This window comes from Pseudophryne corroboree, chromosome 4, assembly GCF_028390025.1.
Source record: "Pseudophryne corroboree isolate aPseCor3 chromosome 4, aPseCor3.hap2, whole genome shotgun sequence".
Classification (NCBI taxonomy): Eukaryota; Metazoa; Chordata; class Amphibia; order Anura; family Myobatrachidae; genus Pseudophryne; species Pseudophryne corroboree.
In genome coordinates, this window is record NC_086447.1 from 665268407 (window position 1) to 665283009 (window position 14603).

Sequence of the window (14603 nt, forward strand, 5' to 3'; positions counted from 1 at the left end):
TTATTTTCATAAGTACTGTGGCACTGCCGGTCAGACTGCAGAAAATTATTTCCTCCTTATAAATGCATTGTGCGACACGGTCGGTGTAGTCAACTGCAGTGTGTAATTATTTTATATATTTCTGATTCATTTGTACGACACTGTAACCGCTGGTGTGTGATATAAAAAATATTTCTACATATTTTTGACTCATTTGTGCGACACTGTAACCGCAGTGTGTGATTATAAAAATAATATATATATTTTTATTTAAATGAATGCTTTGTGCCTTGTCAACTGCAGCTGTTCCGTCCATCTAGGGGAGTTCTGTCAGTCCACCCAAAATAAAAGACATCTTTATATATATCTATATCTATATCTCTATCTATCTATCTATCTATCTATCTATCTATCTATCTATCTATCTATCTATCTATCTATCTATCTACACACACACACACACACACACACACACACACACACACACATATATTAAACCTCCTAATGATAGTGTGTGGACTCTTATTCAAAAGTAAAGCATTCAATACCTTTTTTTATACCAAGAAATAATGACACGGAGACTTGAATTTGGCAGAAAATTGTTAGCTATTTATTGTACCCTAACCATTAGAAAAAACCTATAAAGTAAAATTTAAGTTAACATGCCGATTCAGCCGGCATATGGTGGCAGAAAAAAGAACGGCTATATTCAACTGACGATAACCTCAAAAAACATTAAAACCCAAACGATCCTAATTTACCACAAACCATACATAGGTAATAGGTGGCCGACTCAGACATCCACGCTGACTGCCCACCCGGATGGGTGATGACGCTGCCCCCTGATGGGTGATCTAGCGGCCTTAAAAGTCAATGGAGGAGAGTGCACCTAAACCACACCAATACTGTAAACAACTGCAACTAACAAGTCAAATTACAACCTGATGTTCTTTTCCGCCGACAAATAGCCAACGATAACACACGCTAACAATTCAGAGCCAAGGCACTCCGTGCCAAAACCTCTACCAAATGGGGTGGGAGGACGGGAAGGAAAACCAGCAGCAAGAGAGACCAAGCTAGGCTATACATCCCTATATATACTGATCCCTCCCCTCTCTAACATTGGCTGTACTTTTCATCACAGTTAGGTCCACCCCTCACAGGAGGTTTAACTCTCTCCATTCCTATGCTGTCATTTCGCTCTCCATATATATATAGATAGATAGATAGATAGATATATAGATAGATAGATTGATTTTGTGCTGTATCCTCCCACAAAATACATCCAGGCATGCTCTGTCCATTTCAGGGTGTGGTGTCTGTAGCTCATATTCTTATTAGAACTTATTGTCCTATTTTCATAACTCTTCTTATCACCACATTGTAATTAATTCAAATTAATATTATTATTATTAATAATAATTATAAATGAGATCAATTGAAATTAAATTAATGTAAATAAACTCTCCACACTCATATGGTGAACTTTCTGTATATTGAAGATATCTTGGAGGAAATTATGAATTTGATTCTAAATAAATAATATAAAAGAAATGTAATTAAAATAAATTAAATAAATGACATCTAAAATATTGTCTTTTTTTATTCTTCTTTGCCTTAATCATCTTTTTGTGAACTGAAATCTTGAGCATTGTCTAATGCGTCTTTTTTTTAAACACATTCTTTTTTAAAATATTTTGTCCTCCCAGTATATACAGTACATCCAAGGGCTGCTACTGCTCTGTCCAGCTACCTCGGTGCAACCTTTTGGCCTAAACTAGATTAAAAACAATATTGTAAGCTGTGAGATGTTCAGAGTAGTCTGGAAATGAGTGGAAATGAATGTTACTGAGGTTAATAATACTATAGGAACAAAAACACACCCAAATTCTGTTATTTTAGATGTTTTGATGATTTTGGGGGGGAAATTCAGATCCAAAACCAAAACCCACAAGGGTGGTTTTGGCAAAACCAATCCAGATCCAAAACACGAAGGAGATCCAGATCCAAAACCAAAACACAACCCCCCAAAAAATGGCCCGGTGCACACCCCTAAAAAATACTCAATATCTTTCTCGAGAAAAGGAAGAAAGGTATTATACCATTTGAGACAATTGATGGTTTCCCCATAATATCTGGTCCAGTTAATCAGTATACAGCTAATATTAATTCAGATGACAAAAAGTCACTGTGAAACTAACATTCTTCATATTGTCCATTCTCCAAACTTTCCTATAATCCTTGGAATGCCATGAATTAATAAATATAATTCCACTATTGATTGGGGAACTGGAAACTCAATTTTACTGCTTCAATTTGCTTAAAAAACATTTATTGACTCTAATGTTAATATATATATATCTACATCTGGAATCACATCAGCAATTCATTTTGGTGTCAAGATTACAGAGATGTTATTTGATAAAAAACAGACAGAAATTGTCCCTTCTCACAGAATTTATGAATGCCCAGCTGACATTCTTCCTGGCGCTCAAACTCCTTATGGCTGTATTTATTCACTGGCTGAACCTCAACTGCAAACTCCAAAGAAATATATGCAGTACTGTAGATGATAATCTGGCTCAGGGTTTCATCCGGCCATTCAGCTCCTGGTGAGACCCCAAAGTTCTTGTGAACAAGAAATATGGGAGATTAAGGCCTTGATTTGATTATAGGTTCAATGCAGTAACAATAAGAAATAGATATACAGTATATATATATATATATATATATACACATACAGGACTACCTCAATTAATGGACCACCAAAGGATTTATAATATCAATGAATCTTATTTAAGATTGGACCAGTACTTTTCTGACATCCTAACAGATGAACTTTGCATACAAAATAATATTGTATTAATTTGCTACACATCCCGAGTCCGCAACAATGACTAACTCTTCGCGACCAGAAGTCCTCTTGTGCTCCATGGCCCCACTTCCGCGTTCCACGACCTACAGGAATTTGCGTTCCATTGAGCTGACAGGAAGCACGGTGTGTGGGTCAGCACAGGAGCGCTCGGAAATGTGATCCCTGGCTGACTTCCTTTTAGCTAAAGCCTGTTTATAATATATTAAGACACTAGTAGCCATATACTTATATGTTACTCTATTGTTGCACTTATATTGGTTTTAACACATTCGACGCTTCCGGGGCCAGAAGTGACGTCAATTACATATCACAAATGCGTTTTAAGAAAGTTGCTCTAGTTTTTAACATTAGATTGTCTTCTCTCCATTACAAATTGAAGAGTTTTTGTATGTATTGCTAATCACTTCCTGTCAGCTGATGACAGGAGGTGAGGTCATGTTGTTTGTTCCACATTGCTAATCACTTCCTGTCAGCCCTGGCGTGGCTTGGACGTGGACGTTGTGACGTCATTGACCGTGACCAGAGCGGGCACTGAGAGAAGTCTGCAGTACGGACGAAGTGGCTGAGTTGCAGTATTCCACATATGCCGTTTATTTTAAACTGAAATGTATGTAAGCAGAATTTACAAGTAAAACTATATACTTTTTATTACTTATTTGCGCTCTCCAATTTGTTTACCAGTTTCCATTTTGCTCCGGTGGCACGGAGGGGATTGAAGCGCATTTGGACATTATTCTGGATAACCAAGGATTATAGCGCAAAGGACTGATTTCTGTTTATATATATATATATATATATATATATATAAGTAGTAAGCTGTACTGCCCGGCACTCCTGGTCCTAGACGGTTAACTGCCCGGGTACCCTCCGCAACGTTATGGGTATTGTAATAAAGAACGGCATCACTCTAGGTCTTGAATTGTGGTAATAATCACAAAAGTGTATTTAAACGCCAATCACATTTCCAACGTTTCGGGGCCCGCAGCCCCTTTGTCAAGGTGTGAACAAGTGTGCTGTAAAACCCTCTTACCTTTAAAGCCTGTGGCCACCATAACGTGAGGAGGAGCATCGTCCGCGCTGTCTGCTGCTCTAGGGGCCGGGGGTTTCCGGCGTCTCGTGAGTAACACGTCACTCGCGTCGCCTGCCCGCTTCCGGCGTCCCATTGCTATAGCATCGTGATTGGTCCCCGGCTCGGTAGTTGTAGCAACCAGAACCGCTTTCCAATGCGCTTGCGCACTGGGGTCTGCAAGAAAAAAGTGTATAGAAACAAGTGATCGTAACAGTGTATTATACAAACCATAATTGTTACCTCAATACAGTAACTCCGTGCAGTGTATATAAAGAAACAGGCTCTGATCTCAATAGTATTAATTATTAACATTTAACATGTTAAGCTATCCAAGGTCTCCTGGTTGCTAAACCTCAAATTACTCCCACTACTCCTACAGTTGACATCTGGGAACCCTACCTCGGCAGCACCACAGAGCATCTCAATATTTTAATTAGGCAATCTAAAAAATGATTAGAATATGCTCATATGTGGTTTAGAGCTAGGATCTAACCTTTTACCTGTGTCCCATCACCAATATATATTACTCTGGCCTGAAATAGATGGATACACCCACCACCCTATTTTTCTCCATTGTGAATACACTTGGACATGCATCGCACTAAAATCATTAGGTCTAGCAGTTCTATATGTTTTCAGGGCTTAATTCCTGCCCAACGAGTTCCATAGAATCTGTTCATTGAGGCTGTTTGGCTGTATCGTCTCCAGTTTAAACTTCCACTGGGCTTCCATCTTCAGTAATATTCCATATCTGTCTCCTCCTCTCAGGCTGCTGGGGACGTGGTCAATGGCCATATGTTTTAACGCACTTAGTGGGTGTTGTTTGTCTGCAAAGTGTTGAGCCACTGGTTGGTCTGATTTTCCACTTTTAATTGCTGCTGTTATGGCAGACCTATGAAGTGCCATAAATTGTCTCAAGTTCCTGGTCGTTTTCCCCACATATCCCAGCCCGCATGGGCACATGATGAGGTAGACTACATGGATTGTGGTACAGGTCAATACATGGCGGATGCTAAAAGATTGTTCTTTTTCGGGGTGCTTGAACATGGTTCCCGTCAACATGGACTTGCATGCAGTGCACCCCAGGCATCTGTAACACCCTGGTGCTTTAGTGAGAAAGTTCAAGGGTGGGTTAGTACCAAACCCTGTGATATCTGAATGCACTAGGCTGTCTTTGATGTTTCTCCCTCTCGTGAAGCAACTCATGGGTCTTTTGAACTTAAAGCATCACAATTTGTCATCACTCGACACTATAGGCCACAATGCTTTGGTGGCTCATTGGACTACCGGGCTAGAGGTGCTAATCCTGCTTGTCCATGGAATCACTTCCTTAGAATCTCTTTTTACTTTAGTCAGCAATGTATTCCTCTCTAAAGTGAGAACTTCACGTTTTTGCTCTTGTAGCATCACTGGATCATATCCCCGCTCTGTGAACCTGTCCACTACTTTATTTAGTTCTATTTCTAGCGTATCTCGGTCACTATGGATCCTCGCTGTTCTCTTTAGCTGCGACCTCGGAAGTCCCCTAATGAGAGGTTTAGGGTGGTGACTATCAGCCCTCAATAATGTATTCTTGTCTGTTGGTTTAGTGTATAATGTTGTAGAAATTTGGTTGTTCATGATTCTCACTGTAACATCGAGAGTTGATATTACACAAACATGGACTCTTACAGGTGCCCGAGCCAAGGCATATTTAAGAGTCCATGTTTGTGTAATATCAACAATGGAAGGATATAAAACGAGTCAAGTATTGTGGCTATCATCTTTGGAGCACAGACACTTTTGCGTATTTGCACTATTGCACAGGATCACTTTATAGCACTTTACAGCACCTTTGTATGCACAAAGCACAGAAACCGGGGCAGGCTTTGGATTTGAAGTCACGCAACCCCTGTGACCACAAGGACACACCTGGGAATCACAATCCAATGCATTCCAACACATTCAGTTACAACGAGGGCAATGCAGAGAGGCTACTATTTAGAGACCAACTCCCCAACGCAGACCTCCAACTGGACGCCCAGGATACCTTTTATCAGCTATTGAAATTGAGGAAAAAAGAGACGGACTACCTCATGCATGGGATCTCTCTATCACAATACCATTGAGACCAGATGATCCCCAGGGGTTTTAGGATAAGGAATATACCAACGCTGGGCAGGTACAATCCAGAATTCTGCCACAAATGGACAGAAATACTTAACAAATGTAGTCTGGATCTGGTACTACTAGTGGTGGAGGAAGTGGGTCGAGAACTAAAGTCCACCAGAGAAAAAATAACAACTTTTGAAAGTGAAAATTTAAGGATGCTCCAAGAGGACCCTACCCATGACTGGATGGCAAAACTTCAAACCCAGTGTGACCTGTATAAGAAAGAACTTTTCCGGTTCAAGAGGAATAAGCACCTCATAGTGAAGAGCAACTATGAGGACAATCAGGTCTACAAGTGGCTAATGGGAGGAGACACACAGAAAGTGGGCCAACGTGGTTACATCTTTAAAAGAGATTGGAGAAGGAGAAGAGAGGGAGCAAGCAAACCAAACTACTCTTCAAATAGTGATAGCAAGTTCTTGGCCCCTGACTCAGATGAGACCACCATCCCAGGTGATATCCCTTTAGGGGGGATGCAGGCCAAGGCCAAAGGACCAAAAGGATGCCCACCCATAGAGGGGGGCAAAACAAGAGGTTACAGAAGCCGAACGGCCAAGAACAAAACTTGATCTTCAATCTCTCGTCTAGAAATTTCACGCCAACTGAGATCATGGTCCTGAACAAGGGCCTTTCATACATACCGACTAATAGACATGATGCCTTCACGTGAAAGCAGGATTTACATAAATTCTTGCATAAATTAAGACTGCAAGAATATTTCCTAGATCATACAGACACGCAATCCAGCACGATGGTGTTTGATAAGTTCATAATGTCCCGCTCAACTTCAACATTTGACCCACAATCATCTAACCACTTTTAAAACTTTTGTACGGCTCCTGGACAACTCGGTAATGCGATACAGAAATACCCCCATCCAACAAAGAAATAATATGTCTAAAAAGGAGAGAGATGCCCTGAAGGATCTAAGTAACTATAAAGACGTTATTTTCCACCAGGCAGACAAGGGAGGAGGTCTAGTAATTCAAGATTTACGAGATTACCGAGAAGAGATCTATAGACAACTCGCAGAGACACAAACGTACTTACTGTTGGACACCGATCCGACACAAAAGTTTAAACAAGAACTTGGCATAGTCCTGGAAGAAGCCAAACATGAAGGTATGATTTCCACAAAGATCCACGACGCACTAATACAGAAGTTCCCAGTAGTGTCAGTCCTCTTTACAACCCCGAAAATCCACAAGGACAGCAAAAAGCCACACGGTTGACCGATAATTTCGCAAGAGATTCCCTGTACCAGCCGATATCACAATTCTTGGATTGTGTGTTACAGCCATTGGCATTACAGCAAATAACCTTTATTAAGGACACCACTGAATTTCTGCTAAGACTCCAAAATGTGGGAAAAGTCCCGCTGGACACACAGATGTGTGTAGTGGACGTATGCAGTCTGTACACCAGCATACCTCACACAGAGGGACTGCTGGCTACTAGAGAATTCCTGCAAGATGAGAACATGACGGCTGTGGATGTGGAATTATACAAGCATCCCCTATACCTGACACTGCATAGGAATTACTTCCTGTTTGATGGAAAGTATTACCTACAACAAAACAGGTGTGCGATGGGCAGTAGTGTAGCGCCTGCATACGCCAATGGATATATGTTAAAGGAAGAAAGAAGATTATTCTTTGAAAACAGGGATATAGCTCAATATATCCTACTATACTGCCGTTTCATTGACGACGTGTTCATGCTGTGGACAGGAGGAGCAGAGCTGTTTAAAAAAAGTGATGGATGACATCAATTCTAAAGTGACCTGTATAAGATTCACGTACCAGAATGACACCAAGACTAGGAATAATCTTTATGTTACGGTAAGAATCATGAGCAACTAAATTTCTACAACATTATACACTAAACCAACAGACAAGAATACATTATTGAGGGCAGATAGCCACCACCCTAAACCCCTCATTAAGGGACTTCCGAGGTCGCAGCTAATGAGAACAGCGAGGATCCATAGTGACCGAGATACGCTAGAAATAGAACTAAATAAAATAGTGGACAGGTTCACAGAGCGGGGATATGATCCAGTGATGCTACAAGAGCAAAAACGTGAAGTTCTCACTTTAGAGAGGAATACATTGCTGACTAAAGTAAAAAGAGATTCTAAGGAAGTGATTCCATGGACAAGCAGGTTTAGCACCTCTAGCCCAGTAGTCCAATGAGCCACCATGCAAGTCCATGTTGACGGGAACCACGTTCAAGCACCCCGAAAAAGAACAATCTTTTAGCATCCGCCATGTAATGACCTGTACCACAACCCATATAGTCTACCTCATCATGTGCCCATGCGGGCTGGGATACGTGGGGAAAATGACCAGGAACTTGAGACAAAGGATGGCACTTCATAGGTATGCCATAACAGCAGCAATTAAAAGTGGAAAATTAGACCAACCAGTGGCTCAATACTTTGCAGTCAAACAACACCCACTAAGTGCGTTAAAACATATGGCCATTGACCACGTTCCCAGCAGCCTGAGAGGAGGAGACAGATATGGAAAATTACTGAAGATGGAAGCCCAGTGGATGTTTAAACTGGAGACGACACAGCCAAATGGTCTCAATGAACAGATCCTATGGAACTCGTTGGGCAGGAATTAAGCCCCGAAAACACATAGAACTGCTAGACCTAAGGATTTTAGTGCGATGCATGTCCAAGTGTATTCACAATGGAGAAAAATAGGGTGGTGGGTGTATCCATCTATTTCAGGCCCCAGTAATATATATTGGTGATGGGACACAGGTAAAAGGTTAGATCCTAGCTCTAAACCACATATGAGCATATTCTAATCATTTTTTAGATTGCCTAATTAAAATATTGAGATGCTCTGTGGTGCTGCCGAGGTAGGGGTCCCAGATGTCAACTGTAGGGGTAGTGGGAGTAATTTGAGGTTTAGCAACCAGGAGTCCTTGATTTAAGGTCTACCTTGGATAGCTTAGCATGTTAAATGTTAATAACTAATACTATTGAGATCAGAGCCTGTTTCTTTATATACACTGCACAGAATTACTGTATAGAGGTAAAAATTATGGTTTGTATAATACACTGTTACGATCACTTGTTTCTATACACTTTTTTTCTTGCAGTCCTCGACGCGCAAGTGTATTGGAAAGCGGCTCTTGTTGCTACGACTACCGAGCCAGGGACCAATCGCGATGCCATGGCAAAGGGACGCCGGAAGCGGGCAGGCGACGCGAGTGACGTGTTACTCGCGAGCCGCATGAAAAACCCCCGGCTCCCAGAGCGGCAGACAGCGCGGGTGATGCTCATCCTCATGTTATGGTGGCCACAGGCTTTAAAGGTAAGAGGGTTTTACAGCACACTTGTTCACACCTTGACAAAGGGGCTGCGAGCCCCGAAACGTTGGAAATGTGATTGGTTTTTAAATACACTTTTGTGATTATTACCACAATTCAAGGCCTGGAGTGATGCCGTTCTTTATTACAATATATATATATATATATATATATATATATATATATATATATATATATATATATTTCCACTTATTCCTGAACTCTTTAAACGCCTACATAGATATTTACCAAACTTGAGTTTTAGAAAACGGGTTCACTACGGCTGGCCGGCGGTCGGGCTCCCGGCGACCAGCATCTTGGCGCCGGGAGCCCGACCACCGGCTTACCGACAGCGTGGCGAGCGCAAATGAGCCCCTTGCGGGCTCGCTGCGCTCGCCACGCTACGGGCACGGTGGCACGCTAAGCGCGCCACACTATTTTATTCTCCCTCTATGGGCGTCGTGGACCCCCACGAGGGAAAATAAGTGTCGGTATGCCGGCTGTCGGGCTCCCGGCGCCTTTATATTGAGCGCCGGGAGCCCGACCGCCGGCATACAGAAGACCACCCGTAGAAAACATATGCTGTGATTTGGGTCTGCTTTTAAACCAAGTTATGGTCACATTGAATTCTTGGTGATGCCCTTTGACAAGTTAATGCAGCCGCCACCTTCCAACATTCTGTAATCTACAGTATTTCTTTAGAAATAGCTTACAGTATATCAGTAAATAGTAATCTAATTAATTATTTACTCACAACAACATCATTTTCCTGCTGATAGAGTCTTGTAAAGACTTAAGGGCTGATTCAGAGATAGACACAATGACAAAGTTTGAACAGTTGAGTGATTAATTGCTACTGTGCATTCATAAAAAGCCCTAAAAACCACTGACTGTACACAACCACTGATATTGCATACATAGTCACTGGCATATGAATGGCAGTGCACAACCATGGGCCTTCCTGGGTGGTGACTAGGAGGTGGCCTGAAGTGAATGCAAAAAAAACCAGTGAATGCAGCTGTGTTCCCAAATGCATATCTGCAGCCACCTTGGCCATGTTTAGAGGAATTTAAGAAGGAAACACTGCATCTGCCATAGGCCGATCGTGCCCCAGTGGTAAAGTGTTCGGAACCACCAGTGGAGTTGCATTGTCCACAGGCATTGAAAGTGGACATCTAAAGGCTTTAACAGTCCAGGGCATACTAGTACACAATGGGGAGTCTGAGTGTCACAATCCTGACTGAATTTCTCATGTTTTGTGACTTACCTCTGCCATCTCTCCTGCAGTTCAGTCTATCCTACATGCTGAGTTTAAGCCAGCACACCAGATCCAAGTACATCCTGATTTGCTTTCCTTCAGCATACAAACTGCAGTCAGTGTTACTTACTCCTGAATTCCTCTTTTTGTGTAATCTGCTTGATCATGTGTCCAGCATCATGTCTCTCTTTTCATTGTGTCCACATGAAGTTCCCGACAGCTGCCACTGCCTCTGTGAATAGCATTTCGCAGAGCTTGCTGACGCTGCCTGCTGTTTCAGAATTGGTACGCCATGATGTCTGCTTTCTGTTTGGGCCTAATGCAGAATTCCCTTCAAGACCGGACCTGGGTGCTGCAATCTTGGATTCTATCAGTTGATCTTCTACTGGCCAATCCAGGAGATCCTTTGCATTAGCCGGCCACAGCTTTCAATCATTGCACACTTAGTGATATAAAGGGAACTTTCTGTTTACAGCAAATTGCCAGACAACAGTCTGTTCTCAGGAAGTAACAGCTCTAGGTTGAGCTTCTACATACTTAGTGATTGCTTTGATTCAGTTCTAGTCTGCTGATTCTCAAGTTCCAAGTATATCTGAATTTACTGCATCTTTATGCATATTTATCTGCATCTCTCAGGACTCTCCAGTGTCATCATTCTGGATCCAGCCCAGTCAGCACTCCAGTCCATTCCAGTTGCATTCTGGTCACCATTCCAGTTCCATTCCGACCAGCATTCTGGTTCCATTCTGGCCAGCAATCCAGTTGCATTCTGGTCACTAGTCCGGTTCCAGTCCAGTCAGCATAGAAACATAAAAACATAGAATTTGACGGCAGATAAGAACCACTTGGCCCATCTAGTCTGACCCTTTTTTTTATCCTTTAGGTAATCTCAACCCTTTTTTAACTTTAATTATTTGTAAGGATATTCATATGTCTATCCAGAGCATGTTTAAATTGCTCTACAGTCTTAGCCTCTACCACCTCTGATGGGAGGCTACCCTTTCTGTGAAGTAATTCTGGTCAACAATTCATCATTCTGGTCAACAATCCGGTTCTAGTTAACTCATTATTCAGAACCAGCAGTGATCCACAGTTCCTGTTTAATAAAGTTGTTACTCTTACATATATTATTATATATCTTCAACACCTGCCTGTTCCTAGTTCAATGCACAAAGCCTGGTTAAAACCTCCTCACTTTATTCACATTCCCTTTGAGTCAGCTCGGCACACGAACGCCTGCCAAAGCAAAACCCTCAGGCGTGACACTGAAACAAGCATTTGCATAAAAGCGCCTCTGTACACAATCTGTCTGGTTGTGAACTGTAATCTCTCACTAAAGTTGTTGTGTAATGTCAAGGCACAGAACCGTATATAAGCAGCACTGTAAAGCACAGAAGTCAGCATGTTCACTTCCTTCACAAACCCGTTATGGAGTTCAACAGAGGCAACTGGAGATTCATGATCTCTACAACTACATAGTTACATAGTTGTTGAGGTTGAAAAAAGACACTTGTCCATCGAGTTCAAATTATAGTGCTATATGCTGTATTATCTTCAATTTACTTATAACCTTCGATGCTATTTTCCGCTAAAAATTTGTCTAATCCTTTCTTAAATGCCTTGATTGAATCTGACATTACCACACTCTCCGGCAGTGAATTCCATAAACTCACTGTCCGCACTGTGAAGAAACCTCTCCTACGCCTGGTCTTAAACTTCCTCCCCTCCCCTTGTCCTGTGTACAGAGCTCTTAATAAGTAAATCACCTGAAAGTTCCTTATATTACCCCTTGATATATTTGATGATATTAATCATGTCCCCTCTTAAACATATCCAGCCTTAGTAGTCTTTCCTCATAATCCAATAACTCTAGACCCTTAACTAATTTTGTAGCTCTTTTCTGAACCCTTTCTAGTTCAACTATGTATTTTTTTTATAGTGTGGAGCCCAAAACTGTACACAGTATTCTAGATGGGGCCGAACCAATGCTTTATATAGTGGCAGGATTACACTTTCATCCCTGGTCTCTATTCCCCGTTTTATGCATGCTAATACCCTTTTTGCTGCCTTTGCTGCAGCATCTCGACATTGCGGACTGCTGCTTAGTCTATTGTCAATGATCACCCCCAAATCTTTCTCCAATAATGATTCTCCAAGAATTACCGCACTCAATGTATAGTTTGCCTGTTTGTCTTTGATCCCAAAATGCATAACTTTACATTTCTCTATATTGAACCTCATATTCCACTTTGTTGCCCAACCCCCCAGTTTAGTTAAATCGTCCTGAAGAGAGTCAATGTCCTGAGCTGATCTATCCCAAATATCAGATCAGACATTGTGAAATAGGAAGAATATTTATAAACCTATATTTATATCGGAGGTGGTGTGTCATGTATGCACTTACCGATGATGATGATGATGATGATGATAATAATAATAATAATAATAATAAATAGAGACAGAGAGACATACATTTGGCAGAAAACTTTTAGCTATTTATTAATTTATTTAAATTTATATTTAAGGGAAAGTATGGTGACATAAATAAATGTACAATAACAACCAGCAATGTGCATTGTGCACCACTCAGCTATAACACAACCGAGGGTATACTGTACACTCAGCCTTCTAAATTGACTCTGCATCCATTTGGGTGATGATATTGCACCCCCATTGGGGTGGTACAGCCAACTACCAGTCAACGAATGGAGCACACCCAATATAAATTATTGCACCCAGACTGGCGAGCTGCCGTTCTTTCAAGCCACAAAACAGCCAACGATCAAATACCATTTAAGAAAACTATAAGGGAGGGAGGATGGGAATCCTGAAACAAAGAGGCTTTGGTCAACAGCCCAAGCCTTTAAATAAAGTTTAACACAGACACACACCCTGCCATACCATAGGCAGGCTAAGTAATGTGATTTACCTTTATGCCAGCCCCCATCCTAGAGGTTTAAACTACCTCATTTCTTATAGCAATCATATGGTTTATTTTAAACACAGCACACGTGATTCCAAGGTAATCCAGAGCCCTTAAAGGCTGGAGAGCAGAGGCATCACTTACCTAGGTGACACCCAGTGCATCGCCGCAGGAAAGGGGCTGAGACTTCACGGGAAAGAGGTGGGGATTTGCGTCCCAAGAGCCCGTTTTTGTCACTCCGGGGTTCGGAAGATGTGGGCCTCCCCTGGGGTGTGCTGTGGCTGCAGTGTCGGCTCCTATACAGTGACAGGAGCCGAGTGCTGCACGTAATGTTACAGTGCAGCACCTGGCTCCTGTCACTGGGCAGGAGCCGGCATTTTGGTGTCACCTTTTGGTGGGTGACACCTGGGTGTGGGCCGCACCCCCCTTTTGACGCCACTGCTGGAGAGTACAAGAAAAATACACACAAAGTACAGTTTGTATGTGGCAAAACTAATTACTGGAAGAAACTTACAATTACCTGAGGTACAAGTCAGAGGTATACTTGACCAGGAGTCCATGGTAAAAAGTACAAACTACTGTATCTGCCATAATGTAAGGTAAAGATGAGTAATATCTCTATCAGGGCGATATGTCTCTTATCTCTCTGATGAATTGTGCACTTTCTGATGTCACCATGGAACACTGGCAGTGTCATTGCTTTCAACAGTCTATAAGAAGCCATTTTAAAGGGGAAATGAGATCGGGTCAGCATTCCGGTGTTCGGGGGATGGGACACAATAAGTAGCATACAAATATATGTATGTCTGTGCATATACTGTATATGTATGTATACACAAATAATTAAAGCAATGTAGTTGGCATCACAGCAGTTGGAATGCCGGCATTCACAATACTGGCGCAATCCCGACACCTGTCAAAATGCCGACACCAGAATCCTGACAGCTGGCACACTGAATGTTAGTATGCCAAGGAAAGTTAGGATAGGCTGTGAGGAGGGAAGGTTATTTAATTTCATTCA